Raw genomic sequence first — 25008 nt, forward strand, 5'->3', positions numbered from 1 at the left:
AATCACCCAGTATCTTCTACACAACTCTAGGATGTATTAGACTAAGGAGCTTCATTCAACTGCCCAGTATCTTCTTACACAACTCTAGATGTATTAGACTAAGGAGCTTGGCTCAATCACCCAGCATCTTCTACACAACCTAGGATGCATTAGACTAAGTGGAGCTTGGGCTCAATCACCCAGTACCTCTGTTGTTCTAGGATGTATTAGACTGTTGAGCTATTCAATCACCCAGTATCTTCTACACAACTGTAGGATGTATTAGACTAAGGAGCTTGGCTCAATCACCCAGTATCTTCTACACAACTGTAGGATGTATTAGACTAAGGAGCTTGGCTCAATCACCCAGTATCTTCTACACAACTGTAGGATGTAGTCAGATCAAGGAGCTTCAATCACCCAGCATCTTCTACAACCGTAGGATGTATTAGACTGGCGAGCTTGGCCCAATCACCCAGTATCTCTCATGCCAACCGTAGGATGTATTAGATCAAGGAGCCACCAACTGCACCAGTATCTTCTACACAACTCTAGGATGTATTAGACTAAGGAGCTTGGCTCAATCACCCAGTATCTTCTACACAACTCTAGGATGTATTAGACTAAGGAGCTTGGCTCAATCACCCAGTATCTTCTACAATAAATCAGGATGTATTAGACCAATGAGTCATTCAATCACCCAGTATCTTCTACACAACTCTAGGATGTATTAGACTAAGGAGCTTGGCTCAATCACCCAGTATCTTCTACACAACTCTAGGATGACACTGGCGAGCTTACCAATCACCCAGTATCTTCTACAACCTAGGATGTATTAGACTAAGGAGCTTGGCTCAATCATCTAGTATCTTCTACACAACTCTAGGATGTATTAGACTAAGGAGCTTGGCTCAATCAACGGCATCTTCTTACACAACCTATAGGATGTATTAGACTAAGGAGCTTGGCTCCCAAAATTTTCCCCAAAAGGTTTTTGTAATTTGCTTTTTCGGGTGTAATCAGCCAGGGGGCGTAACCAGGTGGCTCCATTAAATTTTTTGACAAAAAATGCCATTTTGCTTTTTTTTTTTGTAATTAGTGTTTTGACAGCTGTGGCATATCCAAATAAAAACCTGCTTTAGCCAGAAGGGTTTTTCCCGCACCAGCCAGAATCACCAGGAGAGACCTGCACTGTCGCAAGAACTTGTCCCTAGGCTAAATGACATTGGCATGCATAACAGGACATATGAGCAGATGCGACATCACTGCAGTGATTTAATCAGAAATGTCCATCAGCGTGCGTCAGATATCCACAGGCAACAGGTTGCCACAGGAGGTGGGGTGGCCACACATCCCCCCCTCACCAGAGTGGAGGGGCTACTCCTAAGTGTTGTGGATCCAGCCCCAGAACAGCAACAGCAATACACCTGCATCATGATGGAGGCTGGATCCACACAGCAGCGACATGGGCGTGCAGGTAATATGCCATATGTACACTTGACTGTTCTGTACACTGTTAGTTTATGCATGTGTAAGGTGTGTCCGTGGTATGTAGCTGTCAACATAGTATGTAATTGTGCAGGTGTGATATTGGCAATGTCAGCAGCTGACGTGTGAAAGGCAACTGGTGTACTACTGCACTGAATCATATGCAGTATCAATGGCACAGTTGTGCCCACTGACATTAATCTCCTCATTTCTGGAGGTCCCTCCAGTGTTACAGCAAGGCAGGCCATCCATGCTGGTGAGTGTGTTTAACAATACCTATAATAGTCCTGATAGTGCTAGTAATACTAGTGTAACTCAGTAGTGCTCTGTGTGTATACTGCGGGGTGTGCATGTGTGCCTGTGTCCACGTGTGCATGTGTGCATGTGTGCCTGTGTCCACGTGTGCATGTGTGCATGTGTGCCTGTGTCCACGTGTGCCTGTGTCCACGTGTGCATGTGTGCATGTGTACACGTGTCCATGTGTGCATGTGTCCACGTGTGCATGTGTGCATGTGTGCCTGTGTCCATGTGTGCCTGTGTGCATGTGTGCATGTGTGCCTGTGTCCATGTGTGCATGTGTGCATGTGTGCATGTGTGCATGTGTGCATAAGTGCATCACTGGTAACATTGTGTGGACACTGTAAACTGTTTCCTGTCTTCCTCCCACAGGTTCTGGTGCTGCTCTGGTGTCCTGCAGCAGGGAACCTGAATCTGGTGCCACAGGTACTGGTAATGATGATATCTGTGTAATGGCACAGGAAGGTGTGTCAGCGTCCGCCATTGGTCAGCCAATTAACAGTACACAGCTGTCAACCCCATCATTGCGCAGTCATCCTGCCAATACATCCTATGTCACCATTGTCCCTAGGTGATGGACAGGATACAGTGGGCATTGACCAGGGTAATGTGGTATCTGTGGCACATGCTTCCCCACACAGCAGCCATGGGCAGGGTCCTGCGATGGTACCACACAGACAGTTGCCCATGGGTTCTCGTGGGAGCATCCGTGGGCGTACTGCCTCTGGCAGATGTGCCCAAAGAGGTCTGTCAACCTCAGCCATGTTTCGGGCTGTCATGCAGGCACAGTCGCGTATGGAAAGGTACACCAGACAGGGTCTGAGGGAGCTGAGAGCATGTCGCACAGCCATGACTGACAGTATGCGTGACATCGCGGATGCTATCCGTAATTTCACCGATGTCATAGACAGACATTGTGGGGACATATTACAGCAGTTCCACAACCACATGTCCATGAGCCAGGGCAATGGTGTGCGGTTGTGGCGTCGACGTGGCTGTATGCCAGCAACAGCAGCAGCTGGCAGTCGGCGCGGATGACAACAGGCCTGCACACGCCCCCATAGTGCCAGCAGCAGCCCCAGCAATGCTGGGTCTGTGCTGTCATCAGAACGCCCCAGGAGACCACGTGCACGTGGCTCTGGACAGTCCCAACAGGGACCTGTGTCCAGTCAACACATTCCCACTTCTGATGACAGTACCCAGTCTGGCTTAGTACTGGATACGGTCCGTAGCACCTCTGCCAGGCACAGGTACCGTGTCCGTGCCCACAGACACTGATCTGTATGACCTGCCAGGTGCAGTCTGTGGCTGTCCACAAACCCTGTATATGGCAGCCATGAGGTGGAACTGTGTGCGTGCATACACACATGCGAAATGTTAACACCTAGGGCTACCACATACATGCACACACTGCACCAACAGTGCCCCACCCTGTACTGCTGTCCCTCACCAACACACATACACACACATGTCAATTGGTGGTATCAGTGGCAGACTCAGGCATACCTAATTCACACCCTGTGCATATGATGAAACTGTGCCACCTCCTGCAATCTCCAACATCAGTGCAGGAACAGGTAAACACATTGCTGATGCACAGGGTGACTACATAGAAGTGTATTAGTAGTATCATGTTGGTAACAGTACAGTGTACTGATATGACTGTGTGTATATCCCAGCATGCCTGATGCAGTAACCGTATGACTGTCCTGAATTGTTATCTGCACCCATAGTATGTACCAAAGTGTAACAGCTGCACATTATTGCATACCGGTGGTAAGTATGTCAACAGATAGCCACATACATGGGTAGCACAGGGGGGAAGCTAATGCAAATAGTGATACGCAATGATGGACATGTACAGTAATGGTGGCAAGTTGCCCACAACGACTATGCAATGTGGATGTTTGCACATGTTGATATGTGTGCAGTATCAATGTAATCCAAATCACAATTAACTATGACATAATATCAGTTCTACCATGGGCATCTGCGCTGTGCATTCCTGGGTACATGTTGATAGTGCCTACATATTTGCACTGTTACCTACTGTTAGTGTTACTCCTTCTTTGTTGTACAATGGACTACTTCCAGCCCTGCTTACTGTAGCTTTGTTTGCATGCATGTTCGCTTGGGGTTCCCTGGAACACTGCTTCCACCTGCAATGCAGAGTTACAGTGCTTCTGTGGACTCCTAGTGACATCTGCATAGCGTACGATACATATGTCAGGTTTACACATGACAGAACGTCACTGCCTGTCCTGTTCACATGTACGTTGCCTGTGACACATTGCACATGTCTTACCTGGCATTTACCCACGTGTGCAGTCATATATGCCAGTGCTATGAAATCAGTAGCAGTACACCCACACATACACACCTTCAGTATGTTGTTCCCCATTGGCCCTATGTGTTGGTAATCACCATGGCAATCACACTTCTAGGGTAGCATGTGCAAAGGTAACCTGTGAATCACCTCTATGGTCCAGTTGTGGTTTATGTGAGTCATGTGGCAATGTCACAGCTGCCACATGTATGCAGTCAATCATCACCCCTGGCCAGGAACGTACAACACATGTGTGGGATGCCACCACATAGCCAATCTGGGGACTGAGCACTCTGAACCCAGTAATGCCATACCCTGTCAGGTGGCATGACATACTACAGTGACTACAATACCAGTCAGACATAGACCCGCACTGACAGCAATCTGAACACACTGGGGCATACTTGGAGACTCAGAATAGCATCCTGCCTGAGCATCACACACCTCCACAGCTGGAACACAGGCATGGCTGCGTGAACAGAGCACATGCCACACATGGCACACACATCCCGTGTGCCACACACTCACAGCCTGTAGGCTACACAACACACCTGCTACAGATGTGTCAGGTACCTCTCTTGGCCACTGCAGTGGGGTCCCGCTCAACAGGCTGTACATGGTGAAGGTCACAGTGATATGCCTGTGGGGCACTATGGTCCACCACAAAACACATGCATACAGGTCAGTCAGAGGCATGGACACATATGACTCAGTCATTGACCATGCCACTATAGATGACCTGAGACATACCTCCCTGGACTACATGATAGGGAACATAGAAGGGATTTCTCAGCATGTGGCATGGGCCAGTATGAGCCTGATCTTGGTTGCCATCATACCCTCACCAGGTATGCTACCACTATATGTAGGAAGGGTGTTCTATGTCTACATTCTGCTCAATCTCCAATGTCATTCATAGGGTATCCACTGGCTGTCAATGTGTGCTTACATGCTAGGAAGCCACAATGATTTGCGAGGGGCAGCTTGCACGTGACACCCATGGGCCAATGTATATTGGCGAAGCTCCTTGATACACACATACTGCCTTATGCTGCAGGACACGGATTACATAGCCACCTCCGCGGGTATCACACAGGATAGGACACTAACAGTGATGCTACACAACACCAGCAGTGTACACCGCAAGATGCATGCACTGGACACTGTTCTCAGCACGGTGAACTGCAATGCCTGTGCAGTACCAGAGTCCTGATTCATGGCTCATAGGTGCAACCCATCACTGCCAGGTTATACCTCATACCATGCCTGTCGTCCCCTACACATGTAACACACATGGACAGGGGGGTGGTATCCCAAGGCACCACATATACACACACCTCCAGGTTGTTGGCACAGCACAAAGCATCAGGGCCTATTCATGTGCAGCTAACAGTGTGTCGGACTGCCTTCTGGTTCATAGCCTGGCACACACAACCCTCCCATACACAGGAAACCCACCTATCCTCCATAACAACACTGGCAATATGACAGTCTCAAGTACTGTCTTTATATGGCTGGACTGCATCCAGCCAAACATTGTGCGTGAGCATTACTGTAGCTACAACACACTAGTTGAAGGGTTCCCAGCATGTGGTCATTGAATTGCAGCGGAATAACATGTTACCACTCCCACAACGGGTGTGAACATGCAGCACCTGTACATCGACTACATGTAGACTATATGGCCCAGACCAGATGTGTATCCCCTGCTGTAGGTATTTTACCATATACACCCACACTGTATAGACACATACCGTCGCCCTGCACAGTAAGACACAGTCATATTGTTATGCATTGCAAATACCATTTATCCACTCGAGGCACGTGTCAGACATGGTAACTACTGCAGGTCACAGGTATTTATGTGTATGTGTCACACACATACATCATGTGTGCATTGCCATTGCTGGTTTAGGCAATGGCATGAATTGTCACGCACAAAGACCCACACAAGGTCATAATGTGTGACACAACCACACGTGGTAGTTGTGGGTTTCCAAAACATACCTATCTGTACTCTGACAATGGTAATAGACCCAGTAGCAGAGCGCACTATTGGCATTACTGGCCAACTAGCCCTGTTTGGCTGTGCTGATAGTGTGGTGACATCCCCTGTGTTTACTGGGGGAATATGCAGCATCTGGTGTATTGTAGTATTTGCCAAAAGGATCTGTTCTCTCACACTTGTATTTACGCACACCCTACTACTCCCACACACACTTGCAGGATTCATACCACTACCTAACTACGTCACGACACGTGAGAGAGACGCATTAGCGAAGGGCGCTATTTCGATTACTAGGAGGTTCCTCTTCTCTGGCTGTACTTATAGGGTGCTGACATCATCAGTGTTTGGAAAGGGTAATGTGCATCATGTAGTGTGATCTCCTGATTGCCAAAACTAACATGTTTTTCATACAGAATTGCACACACACAAACTCCCCACATCCAAACACACACACACTTGCAGGTTTCAAACCCCTACCTAACTATGTTATGACACTTGAGAGAGACGCTTTAGCAGAGTGCGCTATTCGGATTACTGGGAGGTGTCTCTCCTCCAGCTGTACTTATAGGGTGCTGACATCATCAGTGTTTGGAAAGGGTAATGTGCATCATGTAGTGTGATCTCCTGATTGCCAAAACTAACATGCTTTTCCTACAGAATTGCACACACACAAACTTCCCACATCCAAACACACACACACACTTGCAGGTTTCAAACCCCTACCTAATTATGTTATGACACTTGAGAGAGACGCTTTAGCAGAGTGCGCTATTCGGATTACTGGGAGGTGTCTCTCCTCCAGCTGTACTTATAGAGTGCTGACATCATCAGTGTTTGGAAAGGGTAATGTGCATCATGTAGTGTGATCTCCTGATTGCAAAAAAGTACGTCTTTCATACAGAATTGCACACACACAAACTCCCCACATCCAAACACACACACTTGCAGGTTTCAAACTCCTACCAAACTATGTTATGACACTTGAGAAAGACACACTAGCGGAATGCGCTATTCGAATTACTGGGAAGTTTCCCTTCTCCGCTGTACTTATAGGGTGCTGACATCATCCGTGCTTAGATAGGGGAATGTGCATCCTGTAGAGTGCTTTCACAGTTGCCAAAAGGGACATCTCCCTCACACAGACTTGCACATACACGAACCCCCCTCCACACACACTGGGCAGTTGCAGGATTCAAACCCCTACCTAAGTATGTTATGACACTCGTGACAGATGCATTAGTGGAGCGCACTATTTGACTTACTGGGGGGTTTCCCTTCTCCTGCTGTACTTATAGGGTGCTGACATCATCCGTGCTTAGATAGGGGAATGTGCATCCTGTAGAGTGCTTTCACAGTTGCCAAAAGGGACATCTCCCTCACACAGACTTGCACACACACTAACCCCCCTCCACACACACTGGGCAGTTGCAGGATTCAAACCCCTACCTAACTATGTCGTGACACTCGTTACAGATGCATTAGCAGAGCGCGCTATTCAAATTACTGGGGGATTTCCCTTCTCCTGTTGTACTTATAGGGTGCTGACATCATCCGTGCTTAGATAGGGGAATGTGCATCCTGTAGAGTACTTTCACAGTTGCCAAAAGGGACATCTCCCTCACACAGACTTGCACACACATCAACCCTGCTCACCCACACACACACACACACACACACACACACACACACACACACACACACACACACACACACATACACACATACACACTGAGCAATTTCATGGTTCGAACTCCTAACTACCTATATTATGATACTTGAGTGAGACGCATTAGCAGAGCGCGCTAACCGAATTACTGGGCATCTGGTCTGCACCTGCAGTATTTATAGAGTGCTGACATCTTTATTTCTACAGAGGTATGTACATCTAGTACTACCTGTCAGGTGGGGGATAGCATATATATGCATTTGCAGCCATCTACGTCAGGGTCAGATATGCACATCGCACTGGCAGGTTATGTTCTATACCATGCTTCGTGACCACAGGACCTGTAACACACAACACAACCAGTCCAGAACACCAGTCCCACATCCAGGACACACACTTAGCTTCCCTGGGAACAGTGCCGGGATATGCAGGTGTTCACATACACCATTCCAGTTGTTAACATCAGGTACAGGCATATTGTGTGTGAGAACTACTCAGGCCTCTACCACTTTACCCTACAGCCACTACAATTTGTGGGTCCATGTGCTATGGCAGAACCACACACCACAGCCACATGGGGGAATACATATTGCACCTGTCCATAAGCAACATGGGTACTCACTGTTCCACACCAGAGGTAGACCACCATTGTTGATATCTGACCATACCCACCTTTCCCTGGACATCCATATCCCATCCCCACCCCCAGGCAAGGTTGTCACTGCACACAAACTGTGTTTAGCACAAGCAGACTCTACACTTGTGAAGACTGGGGTGGACGACTTCAAAGGACCCATGCTGGGGGACTATACTGGCCAATCTGCATAATCCTTGACAACTGCATTCTATGAGCATGTGTATGGTTTGCATTGATCATGCTATCCCACATATACCCATGACTGCTCCACAACAAGACACCTGTCAGGTGTACACCAGCCATATATGAGCTGTCCAACAGACAGAGTGAGCTAATACATTGCAGAGCTGTAGCCCACAGAGGGAGGACATCTGTGAACAGTTCTGGCACGACACTTCATTCCCACATAATCATCACAACACAGTGTTGACAGTGGAATTGTTCAGACAATGCAGATAGGGCTCCCCTCAGTCTGTTATTGACGGCCACTTACTGTTGATGGTCTTCAGCAACCCTCTTCCAGCACACACCAACAACATGGCTGTGGCTTAGCACATTCAAACCCTGGGATCTCCACTGTGCCCCTGCTTGACAGAGGCACTGCTCACTAGCCTCACACATTGCCTTATGTGACCTACTTTACAGTGGCACAGTAGCCTACTGTACTGGGGATGCAGATGCCAAGCACACTCTGGCTAAGCTGTCATTCCCTAGGGCAACAAGCCTAGTATTGACCTCTACACCCATATGTTCAATTGTCAGATGCACAATATTTGTTGTGCTGTTCTACTGTTTGCAGGTCTTTATTGCCATAGCATTCCCTGTTCCTATGAACAACTTGTGTATCTGTGGAAGATGTTTGAATATGAGGGCGATCCACTATATCACTTATGTCTCTGTAGTCATTTACTGTGTGCACTGTGCAGATTGCTGTGTTGTGGTTGGTTCCTGGAATGACACATACAAATACCAGATATGTGTGGCCAACTGCTAAACGGAGATATGGCCTAAGTGTGTGAGCATGCCCAGTTCAGCCTTTCCATGGCATGTTGTCTGACATATGCCTCATTTATCAAAGTGTGCGAGCATGCCCAGTGTGAGCTTTCCATATGTTGCACTCTGAAGTCCACCACATATTTGGGTGTGTGTGAACTTCAACAATATCTCACGTTTATGGTTGTGTGTTGGGTGTCATGTTGTGTACTAACTGGCCAACTGCTTCGTGTCTGCCACAACAGGGATTATACTGTGCCTGCAGGGATTGCATGGGATAGTTTGCATACAGTTGTCAACATCCTTTCATAATGACCTAACACTGTAGTACCGTATAGTCTACTGGTTCAGTACTTTCACTGTGGTGGACAGTATCCTGGACTTTAGTCCTATCACTGCTTGACATCTTCATAGTGAGCACAACAGACTGTGTCAGGGCCAGTTGTGCACATATAACCATGTTGCATTATGTTCAGATATGGACTACCTACACTACTGCTCGTCCAACATTGGTAGTGTATTCCACAACATAGGTGGACATTGGCAAACACTAGCGATGTTCCCTAGGCCATTTCTGATGCTAGTCACAGGGTGTGTTTGTCCTTCGACACACATTGTAACTGGAGTTTGCCATGACATATGTCATGGTTAGTATACTGTGCCTCCGTCTACCTCTGACATAACAGTGATACCCAGGGTTAACCTACCATCTCCCATCCACTCATCAGGATTCCTCGTGAGGGGTGTCGATAGGTGACTCTCTGGCTAACCTGTACCGGGAGTTTACTCAAGAGTGGGGGTGCCTTCTGTGTTATGGATCATTCTGTACAGCTTGTCCTATGTATGTCAGTGCTGGGGTTCAGGTCTCTCATGTGCATAGCTCACTGCCATTCAGATTGTACAAGGTGCAGCATGTTCATTGATTCCAGCTTGGACATGGCTTCATACATCAGGCACAGCTTTCCTCTGGCTGGGCAGTATGGCAGTGTGTGGAGCTGCAGTTTGTTTACTCAGGCAACACATGGCATCTGTTCATGCTCTTTGCTACTCCTGGTGGGGTACTGTTGTGGACTTTACAGTTGATGGAGGTGTCTGCTGAGGTATATCCCACAGGGGCTATTGTAGTAAATTGTGAGGCTGATGAAGGATGACTGCAGAGCCACAGTGACCTCCCCTTATCTACATCTGACAACCTTAATGATTGGGTGGGTATATGGTATGTTTCTGCGAACACTACAGCCACATGTTTGTCCAGTGCAGGATATCTATCACCTTGTGTCCCTAGGTCTCTCATTACATGTTAGGTACGTAATGGGTTAACACATGTGTGGTAATTTGTGGGCACTTACTGTATATCCACGGTGGTTGTCTATACACAGTTCTGCAATTAGCTTGCTGACATGGCTATGACTCCAGTTGTCTGTTTCTAGGTGGCCCTTTTGTGGGCTGCTTGTGTCAGCTGGGGGTTAGATATGGTGGGCTGTTTGTACTCCTCTGCATACATGTTCAGTCACAGTCCTTCCATGTTGGCCTATACCTATGGGACATATATACGGAATGGGGGGGGTCCCAGGACCAAGCCTTGTGGGATGCCACTCATATCTGCTTTGTAGTCTGACATGGATGCAGCATGTCTGACCATGTCAGTTCTGTCCTTGGTCTGGTTTGCAACCCCTCTACTGACATAGGGGTATATATTTAAGCTGGTGAACATATCCATACTGAACTCGTAGGGTATTGTCTGGAAGCATATGCACAGTCCAGCTATGCTGTGTGGACCACATTGCCCTCATCAGTGACCTTAATGACTGTTTCAAATGGATCAAACATGTTTAGGGGCAGGATCTGCAGTTACGACAGCCGCACTGTGTAGGGACTGGTATCAGTAGGTCCACGATAGCTTTATGTCTGCGGTACATACTGATCCTTTCCATAGCTGTGCAGACCAAGCTTGTCAGGATCCTGGGGTGGTAGTTTGCAGTATCCATTCAGGCAACACCTTTGTTGTGAGGGACCACTGTTGTTGTACACTGCTCTTTGGGTACATATCCTGTGGTAAGGCTGACATTGGGCAGTAGTGTGATTTGGCATTCCATTATTCTTGGAGTCCATGTTGGCCTCAGCCCAGGACACCATCACATACCTTTGCTGCTGTGTGTTTTGCTTTGCAGATGATGGCTGTTACCTCAGCATCTGCAATGTCAGGGGACCAGCAGTCTGCTGGGATAGATATTTTGCATTCTGGGGGGGGAGGGTTTGCACTGCACCTGTCAGGTTGTATGTTGGCAATATGTGTGTGTGTTTGGTATGTTGTTTGTAATATCTTTGTGATTCGGAGCATATCTGTGGATTCCCAACATGGTTCCTACCATCAGTTAAGTAAGCCTTGTGATTATCCTTAGTGTTCTGTACAATTTGTATCTTCATAGGTTCATGGGTTCATACCAGGCTATTCACCCTAGGGCATTAGTAAGCCGAGCCAGAGTGTGTGTGTCTTTCGCCGCCCCTTGCTATGTGACTATTATGGCCATTTATGATTTTCTTTACTGTGCCTCTGTCTGGTCGTGACACAGTGGAGACCCCCAGTGTACATGTACGATCATCCATCCACTTGGCAATATTCCTGTTGAGGGGTGTCAGTGAGGGGCTCTGCCTAACATGGATTGGGATCCTGTTTCTGGGTGTGGGGAGCCTCTGGGTTATGTATCTGTCCCTCCAGCACATCCTATTTCATTATGTGTTGAGGCTGACATCTGTCACTCTCACAGCTCCATTGGCTTTGATTTCCTCTGGTGGAGCATGTCCATTACTCCTGTGTTGGACATGGCCTTGTACAACAGACATACAATGCCTCTGTGTAGGCAGTCTGTGACTGCATTCAGCTGGGGTGTTTACAGCCAGGCAGCATATGACATATATTTGACACCCTTTATCCTCTTGGTGGGGTACCTTTGAGGTCTTCCGGACCGCTGCAGGTGTCACGTACGGTACATCCCATATGAGTCATTGTACTAGATTATGGGTCTGATAAGGGAACAGTACAGGGGCACAGTGACCTCTGTTGATGTAGATGTGAATCCTTTCATGATACGGTGTCCAATATCGACAATCTTCCTAGCCACATTGGCATTGTGAGTGTCACATGACAGATTACTGTCGACTTGTGTCCCTAGGTCCCTGATTACTCCTTGCATACATAATGGTTTACCACCTATGTGGTAATTTGTGAGTACCTTGTTTGGTATTTGGTGGGACATTCATACTGTCCAGTGTCTTCAGGATGTCTGGGTGGAGTTCTTGTGTGTGAGAGTGTGGTCTGTCGCATGCTACAAACTGTACAGCAGTTTTGACTACACCTAGGTACACATGGGTGGTCTCCGCTGCTTTGTGCATTGTCAGTTACCTGGCCGTATGGGTGTCTGTGCTGCATATGGATACTCTCCCTCCTTTGATGTTTTGGTCCAGGTGTTGGGGCCATAACGCATGATATGTGGTATAACCTGGTAGTGCTGGTGTGCTATCAGTAGGCTTGCAGCAAGCTTCTGTCACTGCACAGACATCGATGTTCTCCATACTGGGAAGTGCCTCAGGGGCATGCATATTGCAGTTTACACATCTGGCATTGGTCAGCATTACCCTTATGTTTCTTACCACTTATGTTTTCTAGGGTGGTGGGTAGTCTTTTTGGCCTTGCCTACGTACGGCTCTATGGAGGTGGCAAAGGCCTTATCCAGTATACAGATGCTCAGGGGTAACAGGTGCAAGCCATCCCTGGAACAGCAGCATGGCTTGTCATGCATGACATCTCAAGCAGACAGACATTATACCCTCTTGGACTGACAGCTGTAACTGTGCCACCTGTTAAAGCTGATCATTCTGTGTTTGTACTGTGGTATAATTCTTGCTGAGGGTTGGATGCTGCAAACGTCCAGTGTCATACCGGCCTGGGGTACATACTCAGAGAGCTCATCCATGTCTCTTTTCATGTAGTCCAGGGAGGTACATCTCAGGTCATTCACACCAGCATGGACAATGAGTGCATCATATTTCTGCTTGCTTTGGGGTGACCTGCGTACTTGTGTTATGTGGCATATTGTGGCAGCCTACAGGCAGCTTACTGTACCCTTTCCCTTGTTCAGTCTGGTGAGTGGGACAGCAGTGTGTCTGCCTATGCAGACACCTATTACAACTGTATCAGGCATGTTGTTTCTCCTTCTGGCCTGTGACTGTTTGGCACACCAGCTTTGTGTACTATGTGTTGCATGTGCTATGTTTGGAGGTTGTGGTTGCTTGGGATCTGCTTTGGAGGCTTCTGTTGGTGTGGTGTGTTTGTAATTAGGGCCTCCAGGAATGTGCTTCATGGCATGCACACGTGCGCATGCACGCCCAGCAAGAAACTTTGGTGTAAGTAACAGTGTACACCTTCCATTTCTTGACTTTCCCATGCTTATCTTGTGGCACTCCTCTTTCCCTGATCTGTGTCTGTCATCTGTCATGTTACACTGACCTCCAATGAACTGCATTTCTTTCTACCATTCCCCCCTGTGATGTCACCTATCTCCTACTTTGATCCTCCCCCTTATGTATCTCTTACACTACTCAGACTGTGCTCATTTGCTATGTGACTGTGGGATTCAGTATCCTAACCCTCATTTACATGAGATTGCCTACTAATGCTTAGTTACATGTCTTAGACTCAGCTTCCCCCCTTAGCAACCACTACCATGTTGTTTTTGGTCTGCTGGTCCCTGCATTGTCATTCCATGTATTGCATAAAACCCACATTTGTGGATTTATAACCTTCATTTTTATGTTTTATACAGCAACCTGTTTGCGGGGCTGCTATGCTTAAACATCAGCGGTGCGAAAAAAAATTATATTTTTATAATTTTGCATCAGGTTACCTTGCCAATGGCCACATATTTGGCCATTGGCATGCTGACACATATGCACCCTTTATTTGGAGCTGACATGGCTCCGTTGTGATTTTGCAGAAACGTACTCAGTTGTCAACTGGTACATTTCTGCAAATCTCTTACGGGCTGGTTTCTGCTTGGATCGCTAATATACCTCATTTGCATACCTTTCGGCTGCAAGTGAGGTATTGCATATCCACGCCAGTCCGTGTAAGAGACGTTTAGCTGGTCTCTTACATGGAGTTTTGGGCTGTTCCTGGATCGCGAGGCTTGCATGGAGTGTTACACGTCTCTTACACTCCGTGCAAGCCTTTGTGAATCCTGCCCAGTGTGTCATATTCAGGTAATCAGCAATCACCCAGTATTTTTCTACACAACTCTAGGATGTATTAGACTAAGGAGCTTGGCTCAATCCAAACATAAGTATGTCTTTTACACTGGTTTTGTAATTTTGCTTCACTTACGTAGGTAGTAACTTCAGACCAGTGGGCTGTAATCTTCAGTGATGCTCTTGCTCCATTATATTATAATTTGTGCACAATAAATGCCAGTTTTGCAGTTGTTTTATGTAATATATTTGTGTATCTGACATAGCTCAGTTAAGGCACTATCCAAATAAAAGCTCTGCAATTACTGCTACAGTTAAGGAAATGTTTTTAAAAGCAGCAATATGCTCAGTCCTGAATCACAGCACTGCCTCTCCAAGCTGTTGGCCATCTAGTAGCTAAAGCAGTCAGTGCTAATGTGTTAAATGCTTTTGCCTATAATTACAAATACAGGCTTGTTATAAAAGTGTGGCAATATGTCAGATGAAGTAAAAGCATCGTTGTAACATGCAGTGTTAGTTAAACTGTGGACAAAGTCTACTTTGAGTGATGACCTTGCGGAGAAATTCATTTGCTTTTTGACCTCAGGCATCATAAGGAAGTTCTTTCAGACCTGTATCACCCTGTCTGAAACTTTTGCCACCTGTTCTTAGAAACTCAGTCCAAGTCATTTACTAATCACACTGCATCAAACTATTCAATGTTCTTAGCAAGTGACTAGCTAAATTCTACCACTGTTTTAAGGTAAAACCACAGAACACTGTATAATGAATAAACTGAAAATCTGCTATCATAGCACAGTGCATCAATCTTTGCAGAGCTTCACAGTATAGTAGCAGTTTGGTCTCAACATGTGTGACCTCTGTGGGTTTCTGATGTACTTCACCAAAAGAACTACTATGCTTATAGTCCTCATTTGTGCTTTGTGTTAGGATCTCTTACAGTCATTTCTGAAATTCCACCAAGTTTCTTTTTGTATTTCTTTTTTTCTGTTTCATTGTTGTCTTATTGTATATTGCTTTTTGTTGTATATTGCTTTTTCAACTCAGTCAGTACAGGTGGATTATATGCAGTCATGGTGCTTAGGAAGCATTGTTATGAGTGACTAACCCCTGAGAGTTTATTTTCCTTTAACAACAGAAATCCATGATAATACAAAAGTTGAAATGGGCAGGATTAAAGGAGTACAGCTTTTGGTCTGCTACCTTGTTGTGTTGCTTGTGGGAGATTCACTGTATTGCCTATGTGCAGCCTTATTGACTCCCGGTAAATGGGAAGTGAGGGATACTTCAACTCCCCCACTTTCATTCTCCAGTCACCCTGCCATTGTCTTTTTATACCCTATTTTCTATGTGTTTTCCACACATTTTGCCATCCTTCTTAAACAAAAAACACTGAATATTTCTGAATAGCACTCCTGTCACTCTCTGTTATCGGAAAATGATAAGTCTACATAATGGTAGTCATGTAGCGGTATGACACAACTAATATAAAATGCATATGCATGTGTGGGCGTGTGTGTGTGTGTGTGTGTGTGTGTGTGTGTGTGTGTGTGTGTGTGTGTGTGTGTGTGTGTGTGTGTGTGTGTGTGTGTGTGTGTGTGTGTGTGTGTGTGTGTGTGTGTGTGTGTGTGTGTGTGTGTGTGTGTGTGTGTGTGTGTGTGTGTGTGCGTGTGTGCATATGTGCATATTGGCGTAAGCCAACATACACTGTTTTAGTGCATTAGGTAAAAAATCTGTATTGTTAGTATTACAATTCATATGCATACCACAGATGAACAGTTTGTTATATTACCCTCCATTGTACGTGTAATATGTATATTAGTTTCCATACTGATTTGCATGCATGCAAACAATGCTTTACTTCAGTTTGGGGTCAGTGCATCAAAGCAACTACTATGTAAAACTAGAGCAGGGTAAGACTTTCTGGAACCTCTCCATAAGTCGCATGACATACAAATGGTTGGGGTTGACATAATGGTTAAGGTAATTACCTCACAGAAAAGAATTACAGAGTTTGATTCTCACCAAGAGAAATTGACTAGGCTTAAAATGGTCCACAAGGGCAGATAGCCTCATACTTACCTTTGAAGACAAACATATGCTACCTAATAGCATGATGTGCAGGAAGCTTCCATTTAAAGACACCTGCAAGGGGACAGCCATGAAGAAATGGTAGTTAAGAGTCATAAAGTTAATTTGAAACTCTGTTTGTGCCAAAGAGGCAAATAATTTTACTACTGCTGGTTCAAGGCAGTAGAAAGCATCCCTACACTACCAGGCTGTAACTCATTCCACACCTTTCGGCCCCAGAACTTGGACCGAAGCTCCAAAGGTGGTGGTATTTCCATATTCATAAAGGATGCACATACCTCCCGACTGGTAGCCCAACATAATGTATCAGAGATACTTCAGGTGCAGCTTACATTGGGTAAGTCAGTGAATCATGTCGTAGCCTTCTATAGATCCCCAACCATGTCCCAAGACTCACACTCCACGCTCCTAAGCACCCTGGAGAATATTAGGGTCCAACCTAAAACTCTCATACTAGGTGACTTCAACTACCCCTCCATTAACTGGAAAAACTACTCATGTACCAATACACTTGCCCAGCGTTTCCTGGAGTTCATTAATTCCAATGCCCTGGACCAGCTTGTTCTTACCCCGACTAGAGGTAGCAACATCCTTGACCTGGTCATTACTAACATGGACGACTGTTGCTGAACACCAATAGTCAACTCCTCCCTGGTTAGATCCGGCCGCAAACTAATCACCTTGGAAATCCACATCACTCCCACCCCCCACCCCCAGCCCCTGCAAAGGTAACCACCATGACAAACTTCTCCAAAGCTAACTTTGGGCTCCTAAAAACAGAGGTGGCTAACTTCACGGCACCGATACAAATGGAGAATAGTTGCATGACCACTGAATCATACACCAATGCACTGTACGAACACATACACAAATGCATGGATCTCGCCATACCTAATATAACCAAGATGCTCTCTTCCACAAAAATGAAGCCAATCTGGTGGTCCCCTGCCATCAACAAACTCTACAACAGAAGGAAGAAACTGATGCGGAATAAGGTAATGTCCCAAGATTGGAAAAACTCCCTTATCAGCCTCAACAAAAAGTTGAGATCTCTCATCAAATCCTCTAAAGCTAGTTACGAAAACAGAATTGCAGCAGGTAGTAAAGACAACCACAATGCCTTCTATAGTTATGTAAAGAATCTCCACAGCAATACCCAGATTTGCTCTGAGCTACTGCACAATGGCACCTCCTATACCGAGCCAACAGATATTGGCAGTATACTGCCCAACAGATTCATTGCCAACTTTACCCCCCCCGAAAAAAGGACCAATCACAATACCAGTAGTTTGCCAGGCACCCAGTATTACTGCTGCACAGGTTAAAACAGCACTGTCCGAGGCCAAGAATACAGCTTCTATGGGACTTGACAATATCCCTGGCTGTGTTCTACATGAACTACAGAGTGAACTGTCACCTCACCTGTGTGCCCTGTTCAATCACAGCCTTACCTCAGGCTTTGTCCCTATCCAGTGGTGCACTGCTACAGTCACCCTCTCCACAAAGGAGGAGTGACTACAGACCTTGGGAACTATCGCAACATTAGCCCGACGAGTCTGATATGCAAAGCTATGGAACACATCATCATGCACCTAATAAACAAGGATATAGGGAATCTCCAAACTCTGGATCCCACACAGTTGGTTTTATGAAGGGTAAATCATGCCTTTGAGTCAGTCACCAGAATTGTGGATGAAGGCAAGGTGGTTTATAAGGCCTACCTTGATCTGGCCAAGGCCTTTGATACCATTCCCAACTCAGGAATCATAGAAAAACTCACTAAGCTAGGCATCAATGCCTATATCACTAGGTGGGTTGCAAACTGGCTCACAGATAGAACCCACAGTATGAAAGTAGCTGACTCCAAGTCAGACTGCCGACTAGTCACGAGTGGAGTCCCACAGGGTTCGGTCCTGTTTGGTATCTACTTCTCCGATGTCCAGGCCAACATGAGGGGACTCTGGCTGACAAAGTTCACAGACGATTGCAAGTTGGGAGCTATTATTAACTCCCAAAGTGATGTTGACATCCTACAGAATGGCCTCACTGAGACCAGCGGCTGGTGTCAGAACCATGGCCTTAAGCTCAATGCCAAAAAATGTGTCATCATCCCCTTTGGGAAAAACCCGGTTCCCATGAATTATCACATTGATGGTAGTCCACTGAACACAGAAGGCATTATAAGAGATCTGGGAACACAGGTTGACAGCAACCTCTCTTTTGATTACCACATTGCCACTGTGGTCAGAAAGTCCTTCTATGTGGCACATATTATTACTAAGGGCTTTGCATCCAGGAAGAAAGAGGTAATTGTCTCCCTCTACTCTTCCCTCATTAGGCCAATCATCGAGTACAATGCTCCATTTGGCATGTACCTCACTAGACACCTGCAACAACTGGAGAGGCTGCAAAAGTAACTCACAAAGAGGATCCTAGGCCTTAAACACTTGTCCTGTATGGACAGACTCAACAAACTCCAACTATTTTCTGTCTCATATCGCCTACTTAGAGGCGATCTCTGCTTGAACTATGTCTGACCCAGCTCTGTTAGAAATGCTACATCCAAAGTAATCCCAATCCCTCCACACCACAAACTCCAGAGACCACAACCTCATTACCACAATCAACAGAACATACTGGAGGGACAGGTTCATAACCCAGAGACTGCCCATGCTATGGAATAGACTTCCCATACATGTCAAGCAGAGCACCTTGCTGAACCTCTTCAAGAGAAATCTTGATGAGTGGATGGGAAATAGAAAATTCACCCCAGGGATAACTCCACTGGCTCTACTCGACAGAGGCACTGGGAACTAAGGTCGGGTGGCACGATGCCAGAGTAATCCTATGGCTAGGCTTGTAAAGGCCCCAGGACCATTAGCCTAGTACACACCTATGAACACACCTTTGAACCTATGAATTATGTGGTATTCTCACTATGTTTAGACTGCTGTTCCCTGATAAATCAGACTTTTCTTCACCTCTCTGAATGTCTACACTCATTCATAAGCTGAGTTAAAACAGAGTGGGAATCCTTGGAGTCAAGCTGCTATGCCTTCCTGCATAGACCCTCCATCTCTGCCATATTAGTTTGTATGAATCAACACAAGCTGATATAGGTACTCTAAGAGCATGTGTCCTTTCGGAGAAGACTTCCACAGGAAAATAAGCTTATGTAGCTAACAGTCAGTAGCAGTAGTCTTATCAGGAACATAAATACAAAAAAAAAAACACTTGCAAGACAGTCCAATGAATTCCAACCACTGCCAAAGGACCAGAGTGAATCAATATTCTCCTTTATTGACCAAGTTTCCAAGTTTTAGCTCTTCCGGCCATAAATTACAACTATGGCCTTCTTCAGAAGCACAGGAACTTCTTACATCAGATTCTAATCAGCAGAGTGCAACACCTAGAGCAAATTAAGTAACAGGATGATAGCCCATTTCTGAAAGCAATTACAACTAAAAATGATCTACAACACTAAATAAAAACAAAAAATACAGATGAGTCAGTTTTAGTAAGAACAGGGCTGTAACAGCCACTGCCAGATCCACAGGTCATGCAGGTCTACCCAAAATAAGAATGCAAAATAATCTCCAGGAGTGGATGAACTTAAATAATCAATATATTCAGCAGTGATTATTGCAGCTGTACCACATGGCAGTTTTAATACCATTTATTTTAGCTTTTCCTGTTGTACCTTAGTTCTTCTATCTGCTCACAACTCCTTGGGAAGAAATATTCTGTGACGCGTACATATTTTATTTATCCTTTTTACTGGATTCAATTCACAAGGGGAGTGGCCTTTTTCAATGGATACCCAAAGTGGTGTCTATATTACTGGAGGAATTTGGCCAGGACATCAGGGAGCACTTCCCCTGTTCTTTTTGATAGGTTCCTTGGGATCTTTTACATCCGCCTGAGCTACCATCAACTCAAGCAAATGGGGCTGCAGTTTAACATCTAATCTGAATAACAGTATAATCAAGAGTGTAGCACCCCCTTGTCCTGCACTGTAGTGTCAATACTGGAAATTAATCCATGCACCTGAGATGGGACTAGAACCTACAGCCTTCTGATCTTCCAGCATCAAAGGTAATTATACTACCTGTTATACCACTGACACTACATACGTACATATGGTACACTCAATTGTAAAATTAAAATGTATTCATTAATTCTCCAATCATGTACTTCATCCAGTTCAGGTTTACAATGGAGCCATAGCCTATTTTGGCACTTAAAGGGCACAAAGCATGAACACTAATCTTAAATTGGCATATTTAAGGATGTAGACACAAATTTACACATGGCATGCACACCTACGGGTGGTTTGGAAGATTGTAATTTTACCAGCAGCATGTCTGTGAGATGCAGAAAGAAGCTGAAGCACCAGATGAAAATCCACATGGACACCGATAACTTGCAGGCTCCACACAAAAGGCACCCCAGTAAAGAAACAAACTTGATAACCAAGTCCTGTAAGGAAACAACATTAAACACTGTACTGCACTGTCATTTTGTATTGTTTATTAAAGATTGCTGGCATAGGGAAAAGTATTTTAAGACATCTATGAGGACTTTTTATTTCTGCAGTGCAGGAGTGTTAGTTTTAATACTGATTTGCACACGTGTGAACAATACTTTGTTTCAGAACGGGGTCAGTACATCCAATCAGGTGATATGCATAATGCTGCAAATAGGAAAGAACATCCTTGTGTTCATCTTTGATGAATCAGAGTGAATGTACTGCTGACTGAACTGTGAATGGTTGCGTCTAATGACAGATATTAATCCACATACATAACAGCATGCATCTGTCTACATTTCCATTTACCTAGGGCTGCATAAATTAGGCACCTTAACTGGCTAAGTGAAGTGGTCCTAAATGGGGAGTCCATTCTTGACCCAAGTAAAGGGCAAACATACAGAAATATGCTCTATAACTCAAAAGTTAAAATGTATCTAATGCAATATTAAAATATCTAAATTTAAAGAAAAAAACACACATGAAGTGATACACATCTGTCTCATGAACAATGGAAAGGCACATTACCCTGTAACTATGTAAACATATGAAATTAAATCAAAAGCCTGTGAAGGCCCTAAAGAAGTTAAAAAAAATGATCAGCAATTCTGAAATGTGAGGTGCAATGTCATTTAGTCATTTCTTGCATCCATATCATCGTATTTAGGGTCATAGAGCAGCTGCATCTTGTGATGCTAATTACTGGATGTAAAGGAGTGGAACCATCCTGGATGTGATGTCAGTCCATAACAAGCTATATAGTCATGCTGCACAAACACCTAGGGATCATTTTGGTGTACTGATAAGCAACCCACTGAAATGTTTTTTCGATAGGGGAATCCTAAGCAAAAACGATGTCGGCAAAGAGATCATATGCATATTCCACAAGGAAGTCATTCTAGCTAGAAAGTAAACTAGAGAATAGAGTGTTAAATGAGGAATATTGTGAAATCTCTGTGCACATTAACTTTCCTTTTCAGAACCAGAAGGGCAGGTGCTATCCTGTTCCTGTACATCTCACCACCCAGGTTAGATGACAACACTTCTGGTCTATAAGGCTTAGGCTGGAAGGTAGAGGAGTTTGCATTATTAAGTGTTCTGTGTTTAGAATCTGTTTTAATTGTCAGTATATCTTGATGCTGATGAAAATTATAATGAAAACACTGCAATGCCAGGAACTGACATTTTCCAAGATTTCTTCTCATGAAAATGGAATTTTATTTTTTTTCCAAAATTCTTTATTTAGTTTTCAAGTCATAAGAATACAGACAAAATAAAACAGTAAAACAATGATAATGTACATTGGGTAAAGAATTGTAGGTACACAAAATCGATTCATGCATAAACACCTAACTTATTTACAACTATACAAAAGTGCCATATACTTTATTTTCAAGGTGAATCAGTAAGCTTACAATAATGTGGATATTTCTTATTTTCACAATGTCACTTATGTATTAGAAATATAACTATGCATGTAAAGACCAAAGTCCTTATGATAAAGAGGGTGGGTTATGCTAGTAGTATGTTAAAGGTCTTTTCACATTTCTAGTTTCTTCAGTGTATCACTCTTTGTGTCAATTACCCATTTGTGGGCCAGTAGATGTCTAATTGCCATTTTTTTAAATCATTCCAGTTTATGCTGAGTCTGTCCCCCCATTTGGAAGCAATGTATAGTTTTATTAATAGAAATAATGTGATATAAATGTTTGCTTTGTTTTTTGGTATATCTGAAGGTAAGATGTGAAGGAGTGTGAATTCCCAAGTAAGTGTTGTTTTTTCATATCCTTGTTTTTTTAGTTGGATTTTTAGTGAGTTCCATAGTTTAAATATGCATTTACAACTCCAAAACATATGGATTATATCTGCTTCCTGTGATTCACAATATGGACAGTAAGGTGATTTAGATGAGTTGAATGTGTGTAATACTAGGGGAGTAAGGTAAGCATTATTGTTAATCATGAGTTGAGTCTATGTTAGTTTTCTCAGAGGTATTGCTTTACGCGTTAGGGTTAAGGCTTAGTTTAATTGTTGTTCAGTTATTAATGCATTATTTTTTCACCAATAGCTGGAGATGAGTGTGGTGTCCTGGAATTTAATCTTGGTTATTAATTTATATGTGTTGGATATCATTTTCCCACTGGTTAGCATTATATTCCATATTGTTTCACATATGTTTATACCTGCCTCTGTTAGTTTAGCATTTTGAAGGTATTGGGAGCATATTTCTTTAATTTGTCTCAAGATAACTGTGTATGATTTTGGTAAGATGAATTGAGATATTGGCTCTTGTATAGTATAGTTACGGTAAGGGTAAAGGTCTCGAATTCTCATGTCTTTTAATAAAGGATAGTTATTGAGGTTTATCATTGAGTTATTAATTTTCAGGTTTGGGTTATTGGATTGGTTGAAGGATATCCATTGCTATCTCAAGATCAAGGAAGATAAATAACCTTTGAAGTATAATAATGAAATGTTTTAGCGGGTCCATGATCTTGCGAGCAGTTATTTCTTTTTTGGATGAAAAAGGCAGAGCTCTAGGAATAAAGTCTAGAGATTTGATGCAATTATAATATATTTTCAACCACATTGGAGTCCATGTATTATACGAAGGGGTATATTCTGCTAGCCTTACAATTCTACTGCTATTGATAATGATGTAGTATAGTTTAAAATCCGGTAAGTTTAGGCCCTCTTTTAGTTTCGGTAATAAATGTTTTTGGTATGAGATTCTTGTTCTTTTAGGTTCCCATATGAATTTGGCCAAAAATGTATGCATTTGTTTAAAACAATTGTATATTATCACTTGTGAAGTCATAAATACATAAATTATTCTAGGAGAATATTCATTTTGATTATTGAGACTTTGGCTAGAAAAGGTATTTTGAGATTATTCTATCTGTTGCAGTCTTGTATAATCCTATTCCATTTATCCTGTATATTATTTTGATAAAAGTCTCTTTTGTTTTGAAAGACTGTAATTGCAAGATATTTGGTTGAATCTTTTATCTTAATTGTGCCTAAAAATGGGAATGCAATTTCATTTTTGGAAAACTGAAAATCAGTGTCCCTGACTGTGGTCAGTGACCCTAATTTATTTAAACAAGCACTGCTCCTGTGGTCCAAGTGTATAACAGATAGTGCTATAATGACTAGTGCTGATTCCTTTTTAACAGCATAAATCCCTCAAAGGGCATGCTTCTCAGTGTATTATGGGAACTCCTGAAAAGTAGTCATAACAATGGCATATGTACTGTGCTGATGAAGAACATTTAGATTTAAAGAACATTATTGTTTGTAATGCAAAGTATTTCATCATGTCTGGTGTATGATGCAAGACACACTGTCTCCCCACATCGTTAACAATATGTGCCAGACATCTAACATGCTCTTAGAATAGGTTTTTGGTGTTCATCAGTTTGGTTAATTCTTACTTGTTTCAAAGTAAGAAATCATGATGATTAGAGTTGATGAGTGGGTGATTAAACTGCTCTGGTTTGTAGGGTTTAACTCCCTATAATGACTCTGTCTGATTTTCTCCATTGATTTATTTTTTTGTAGCTGTAAAAAAGTAGTTTGAAGCAGTGTTTTTTTCTTATTTAATTGGTAGAAGTTTTGGTTTATCTAGATCAAAATAAGAGTGACCATAACAAACCAGTACTTTCCCCTGAAAAGTTGTAATTTTAGCATGGAACGTAACATGTTTTGGCTTGTATGCACTAAAGTGAGAGTGAATGCAGGGAAATTATTT

At 43.9% G+C, this 25008-nt stretch overlaps 1 pseudogene; it reads left to right on the plus strand.

The window, feature by feature from the left end:
- The first annotated feature begins 24668 nt into the window (after positions 1 to 24668).
- On the plus strand, positions 24669 to 24791 carry LOC122817388 (annotated as a pseudogene).
- Positions 24792 to 25008: the final 217 nt, after the last annotated feature.

Source organism: Protopterus annectens, chromosome 1.part1 (genome assembly GCF_019279795.1).
Source record: "Protopterus annectens isolate FY-2018-M chromosome 1.part1, PAN1.0, whole genome shotgun sequence".
NCBI lineage: Eukaryota > Metazoa > Chordata > Ceratodontiformes > Protopteridae > Protopterus > Protopterus annectens.